Here is a 7,408-nt window from a genome sequence, read left to right as displayed (position 1 = left end):
ACTTTTCATATGTAAAATGTTGTACATTCTTGATAATAATAATAATAATAATAATACATTTCTACACATACTGTAAATGTGGCAGTCATGTTCGATGCATCCATCCAGTCATTTTCTGTACGGTTTGCTTGTTCAGGGTCGTAGAAAAATAGGAGGCTATGTCAGATGACTAATAGAGAGGTGGAACCTGGATGGGCCATCACTCATTTACAGGGTTGACACATAGAGATTGGCATCGGCCATTTATTCTGAGTTTTCAGAGCATAGCATTTACATAGCATAGAGTAGCCGACAGTACATGTTTCGAGACTCTGGGATTGAGATGGGTAAAATTCGTGCATGATTCAGCCTATTCGGCAGTGCTGATGTTACTGCTGCTGCCTTTATTCATAATAGAGCAGCTGAGCTATTTCAGGAGTTTCAATTTGAACTGCAGACCATGACACAGCATTTTAGATCCAAACAAAATTCAAAGACTAAAAATACAATAAATCTAACCCCAACCTTCATGGTGCAGAATGAGATTACAACCTTGGTAGTGAAAAAGTGAAGTTACAGAAGTTACAGAGTACAATGAGAGCTCCTTGGCTTTGGCTATTTTAATATTCTGAAATATTGAAATTACTTAATCGTTGTCTTGGCTCCTTCTGCAGATTTCATCCCGGGCGTTAAATAAGGGATGGTATTATTAGCTTCGATGCGGAACAATACTTCATCATTTTGATCACTAATTTCCTGTGTGTCTGGACAGATGTGAAACTGGGTGAGGTCAGAGTGCATCATCTTTTCTCATTAATCTTGCTGCTGCAGGGACTGTTTCATAAACTCTTTGATAAAACAATGTTAGAATTTCTCCATGCTGTTTGACAGTCACTCCATAGTTCATTCTAACACTCAAAGCAAAATGAATTCCCGCTGGTCAGTAAAAGACGTTCTTGGGCTGATTGAAGCAGATGTGCAGGGAAGATGAACCCGGGAGAACACTAGAATAGACTAAGGTTAATTATATCCCTGTTTTACCGTGATGATTGATTTTCAAGATCTGAGAGGGTCAGCAATTGTTCTGGCAAAATATACCAGGTCACCTTGGACAAATAGACCACTGCCAATGAAAATACATATTACTCATTTCACACCAACAAACAAGCATACAAAGACTGCAATATTACACCATCCTAATAATTCAAATCAGTACAGTTCATATAGAATCTATATATGAATAAGGGCTTTAGCGTTAGAGGGACGAGAGATGGACAAAGGGTAAACAGAAGGGTGATATAATACTAAATCATAATGCACATTAAAGCAGAAATTATAATATTATGAAATGGGAAGCTATGTCTACAATCAGCTGGAAATTGCTTATATCACCCCAAACATACTGTTGCTGTTTTTTGTAGCTCGGGAATAAAAGATGTTAACTGTGTGCGCTTGGCAACAGACAAAGAATTGATTTTCTGATAAATTGGCTTCTTTTATTGCATGCATTGATCTTGCAATTGACCACATCTTTAACATTCTGTCACATTTTCAAAAGGTGATTAATTAATCAACTTGTCTATAATATGGTATGAATATGTCCTCTCAGAATGATGCACTGTGATTACGCAACAAAGCAAACTATAAAACTGAAATATCAATTTGAAATAAATGCATCCCTTACGACAATCAGCATGTTTATTATTGATGTAAAGCTAGAATATTTTGAACACCTTTTTATGAATAGGCAGGCCAACATATTATTTTTCAATTGTCCTCAATTTGTTGTCATGCATATTTTCACATTAAAGTCAAAAGCAAAGAAGACCACCCCCATTGCTATCCAAAGTGCATTATGCAGTCAGAACTGAGAAATAAAGAAGACCTGCCTCCAAAGGCCATCCTATTGACAAATGTCCACACTGTATGGACTTCAAACACCCACTGGACAGCTGAGACGTGGGGGTTGCAGATGGGGGAGGTGTTAGACAGCCCCCCCTTCATCATTCCTTCTTTTATGGGGTAAGCAGACATACACACCTCAACATTTTTGCACCGACATTTCTGGGCTGATTGATCTCATGCAGTGAGTGAATAACAACCAAACACATTTAGAGAAGATGCATTGTGTGTATTTAGGGATTCTACTGTGGCGTCTTCCAATGACTGTGACATGGCAATTTATTTTAAATCAATTTGATTATTTTGCTGGGCATCCATAACAATCACGGCCAGTCAAGGTTACCCATCCCATTTGTTGTCCCATTGTTTTCTCCATAGTGGTCTGAATGGTTGAATCCTGACTCTGATTAGCTCTTGGAGAGGTTGTTAGCCCAGGGCAGGGGTCTTGAATGCTGGTCCTCGGGGGCCGATTTTCTGGACATTTATAAATATCTCCCTGCTGCAGTACACCTGATCAGACAATCAGCAAAGTCTGCTGGAGCTGGATAACGATCCTGACCATTTGCTGGTTGCTGGTCCACGAAATATCAGTCGGAGCATGCTATAATTAGAATTGATCAGCTTGCTTTAATAAATTCATGTAAAAGCGACGTTTGCCAAATAAAACACTGAGATTTGTATGGAATAATGAGCAGTGCCAACTCCAATGCCTCATGTTAGAATTTTTTTCAATGTAATATTTGGTCTCTATCAGAAAATCCCCTGGAGATATTTGTAATCCCTTTCTATCCCAAACACAGATTAGTAACAGTTTGGACAGATCAAACTGGTGGAGAAATTAACGTTGGTGTTTGACAACAACTGCGTTGTACTGCTAATCGAAAGATGTGCATTGTCAGAACAGGACTAACTTGCACCATGACTAATAATAGAATAGAATAATTCTGTCAACAAATTCAAACAAATACTGTGCATATTATTTTGTCTCATCTGTCGGTCTACTGTTTAATGTGTACTAGTAATGTGCAAGTCAACAGTGTGACACGCCCGTTGGTGTTGGACAAACTGAGAGCTCTATTTTTCTTATGTAACATACAAAACACCAGTATCTCTTTGTTTTTTTTCTTCATCTTCTTGTTATTTTTTCTTCCTTTTGTGTGTGTGACCTGATCAATACATTTGCTCCATACATTTTTATTAGCTATTGACTTATTTTCAACACACGTGCTAGATAGGTGTGGGGAGGGGGTTTGACTCTCAGATGCCCCACGAGTCATTGCAATGACTTTTTAGGGTAGTGTCATTGATATAAACCAGTATCAGCCGTCTGTCAGAAGTGGGGCCCATTCCCAGCAGGAGGACAAGTCGGGGATTAGAGGAGGAGGGCAAGGGAAGGGAGCGTCTGGCATGAGCTTGTCGCAAATTAATGAATGTAGGGAAACACAGAGGGTGCGACATACTGCAAGATATATATTTTTTCTTCTATCTTCAGCCATACTGGCCAGTCTGAGCCTGATACTGGGGCACAGCTCATTAACACTGGGTCACGTGACCCATTAAAACAGGTCTGGTGACTCCCCTGCACTTGAATGTATGGATTGTGAATGTGCGTCTTTTATCAGGTATTTGTGCCCAAGAAAGAAAGATTCAATTGATAGTTTTGAGAACAACATGCTGCAGCATCACGGGAAAGCTTTGTGAATAGTTGTTCAGCAAATACAGATGTATTACGCTTGCAGGAATTGAAGTTAATCCAACAAATCGCTATCATGACCTTGTTTTATATTAATCTGCATGCCGGCCAAAGAGTCAAAAAAAAAAAAGTGATAAAAAAACATGTGGGTCTGCTGCCCCCTATTCTTTATTTCTAAATTCTATGTGTGCCCTACAACCAGTTCAGGATGAAAACTGCTGGGATAGGCACCAGAACACCCGCAACCCTCTTGAGTATACGGCGTTTCAGAAAATATATGGATGGATGTTTTTTTAGTGTGTAGGTATTGATCATTTGGGGATTAAGTTTATCGAATTAAGATCAATTTAAATTGATAGATAATTGATTGATTTGACCTTACCTGCATTCATGTTCCTTTAACCAAATTGTCAATTTTTTTGTCCAATTTGCAATTCTTTGGCCTTAATGTGTAGGCAGCAGTTCAGGGTGTACCCCGCAGAAAACTGCTGGGATAGGCACCAGAACACCCGCAACCCTCTTGAGTATACAGCGTTTCAGAAAATATATGGCTGGATGTTTTTTTAGTGTGTAGGTATTGATCATTTGGGGATTAAGTTCATCGAATTAAGATACATTTAAATTGATAGATGATTAATTGATTTGACTTTACCTGCATTCATGTTCCTTTAACCAAATTGTCTACATTTTTGTCCAATTTGCAATTCTTTGGCCTTAATGCATAGGCAGTGATAATGTGGTCTTTCTTGAGCTGTCACAGAGGGTTGCTTGTCATCACTTCACTCTCTGAGGTGATAGTATCTTAGAGCTTGAAGCAATGATTAGCGATGGATTGCTGCTGATTTGCTTCTTTGGAAGTGAGTCGCTTTGTCGAACCTGCTTGTCATGGGGGCGTGCAGGGTGATCACAAGACATTAGTCAGGAATTTTCCAGAAATGTGAGATTAAAACAACTACATTGGCTTGAAGGAAACCTGGATTAACTGTTGTTTTCTGAATTAATATAAAGACAATCATGCGTATTTTATGTCTTCATTAATCATCTGCCATTGATTGAAGGCGTTGCAGTAGTGTGGTTAACTGAGTGTAAAAAGAAACCTTCAGTTAAAGGATGGGGATAATTGCCAGATGTGCCACTGACCTTGTGACAAAGACCAAGGATATTCCTTTAGTTTATGAGCAATTAACTTGTGAATCAAACACAAATGTTCCGCTATGTGAACGGACAAAATTAACACGTCTGGAAAAATATCAACAACAAAAACCTCTTGTAGAAAAAAATCCCCAGAGAGTAATTGTCATGTGTCTAGTGACATAACATGTAAGTGTAATGGAGGACTTGAAAATCTAAATAACAAATTTACTGATATATATTTTGTGAAAATCTGTGTAATGATTTGAATCCATCAGATGAGTGAATCATTTATTAAAGTTTGCTATCTTTGCTCCAACTGCTTTTCAGCAGCATTACATTCACAATAGTCCCATAGCGTCTCATCTCCAGGACTACAGCATGGGTGTGTTTTCCTCTCTCTCTTTCCCTGCTCTTCCATCTCCTGAGCACTGACTGCAGAGGTGCTTACACCTTCTGGCAGTGTGCCCAAAGGCTGATATACTGTACTGTGTCACTCCACACGCATAAACAGCTATTGAGCGACTACAAAACACTAAGCTTTCCATTACCTTGACACGGCCATAATTAAAGCTTTTTTTTTTGCTCTTGGGGTTAAAAGGCAAGTCTGGCAAGTCATCTGCTTAAATATTTACTTACCACCATTACGGGGCTGAACAGAAGTGTGCAAATGCTTACGGTATGTCTTGTTGTGGATGTAAGCTGACACCACATAGTGAGATCAATACACCCAGATCAGCTATTAATTAAAAAGCAGTTGAAACGCTTGTATGGCCTGCCTAGTCGACGGAGAGAGGCTTTTTATGGCTCATCTGGGTACATGAATCAGCCACAATATTTTGACAACTTGTTCAGTCTAATAAGTATGAGGTGTTTAAAAAAAAAAAGATGTCTTAGTAAATATAGTAACTTTTATTGATATTATTATTATAACTGTCAAGGTGACGAGGTAGAGTTTTAGATACTGCACTTGTGTTGGATCTCATTAGATGTTCACGTTGTCATGTTGTTGGGGTCAGTGCAGTTGTATGCACACATGTAAGGGAGTTCCCAAAGTTTGGAGTGAGGCTCAGAATATAGTTTTTATAAAGTCGACACTTTGATAGTGCTGTTAGCTTCTTTTCTAATTTGAATATTAAATTGATGTCTGTAGTGTTCTTTATGATTATTTTACATGTGTGTATACGTAACTTTCATGGCAATATCATTCTGTTTTTGTCAGCGTAGTCTTGGGCAGAAACAACATTTGTGGGAAATTTGGTCCATGGATTTCTGGTTCACTGGCTGCAATAGACAGCAAATCGTTTGGAAATAATGTATTCTGATAAATTGAGTTTTTTGTCAGTGAGGAGCTTATGCAAAGACAAATGGAAGTAGACAGCTTGTCGGTTAAGGAGGCACGGGGAAGGACAAGTAATTACAGGACTGATTGGAAATGGAAACAAGGCTTTAGATGGGGAAAGAGCGCAAATTCAAGTCGTGGTCTTGGTCAACCGATTGCTCCATACATGATCTGAGAACAATGAGCCTAAAGTTAAAAGATGAGCATGTGAGGCTGCAGCTTGTGACTGCAGTTTATTTAACCTTATAAAGAGATGGATGGGCTTTCTAGCTTTTGTTTCAATTACATATTAGAGGGGTGGGGTGAGCTGGGAGAATGAGATGTCACTGTTGGTTATTGGATCTAAAATGGCAGAAAATGCTAATACACAGCAATTGGCTTTTTCTCCACTATAATTACATGCTCTCAGAGGTTGATGACAACCCATTATTTGTCAGGCACATGGAAATGTGCTGATTACTCTGATTTGTTAGTTGTACAAACCAATGACTGAAAGATATAAAAGCAATATGGAAACATAGTTCTGATTTGAAACCATCGTACATGTCTGAACTCAATTCCGACATAAAACTAATGTAGATCAGTTGTTGCCATTTTGTTTTATTTTGTTATTATAGCTGAAGCTCGATGCGGTACACAGGCAGGTCTAGAAACACTTACGATCTAGTATGCGTGTGCTTCAATGTGTGAAATGTCCTCCTTTTCATCTTACCAGGCTGCGCATATGCAACCACACGTCTGTCTGCCAGAGGAGTCACTCCCGGAGGACATTCCCATCAGCCCGTCCACCTGCTCGTCCCTCTGGTGACAAGGACTGGCTGTAACAAAGGAAAACACCCTCTTCTTGTTTTTGTCATTAAAACACGATGAACTTTTGAGCATTTAGATGATTTTTTGTAAATCTATTTCATTTAGCTAAGGCAATGTAATGAGTAAATCTTCTATAATCCACCCTATTACCTTCCAACCCAAACGGACCGATAACCTTCAACGTAGAGGTGCTCTAAGATTAAACATCCAAGCAGCTCAAGACTAGGTTTGGGTTTTACAAATTGATCAAATATGTGTGCCGACCTTTATCAGCCAGTTAATTATCCTAAATGTCCTTCAAGAGGTGTCCTCCAGTTTTTTCACTTAATACAGCTTCCACCCTTGAAAAAGAAACCCAATAATTTATTATCAATTATCATCTGGATTTTTCACAAATGTATTCACACATTTAGAGCTCAGTGGCCACAGCAACTACCCTGCTGAAATCAGCACAAATTGACACTAAATGCATGTTAATAACTTTTGTGCACTATTAGAAGAATTATGTTTGTTTATGAAAAAATAAATAGTGTGTGTGCGTGCGTGTGTGT

The sequence above is a fragment of the Syngnathus typhle genome, linkage group LG3 (assembly GCF_033458585.1).
Source record: "Syngnathus typhle isolate RoL2023-S1 ecotype Sweden linkage group LG3, RoL_Styp_1.0, whole genome shotgun sequence".
NCBI classification, from domain to species: Eukaryota; Metazoa; Chordata; class Actinopteri; order Syngnathiformes; family Syngnathidae; genus Syngnathus; species Syngnathus typhle.
The sequence above is the reverse complement of the archived record's forward strand: the minus strand, read 5'-3'. Positions refer to the sequence as shown.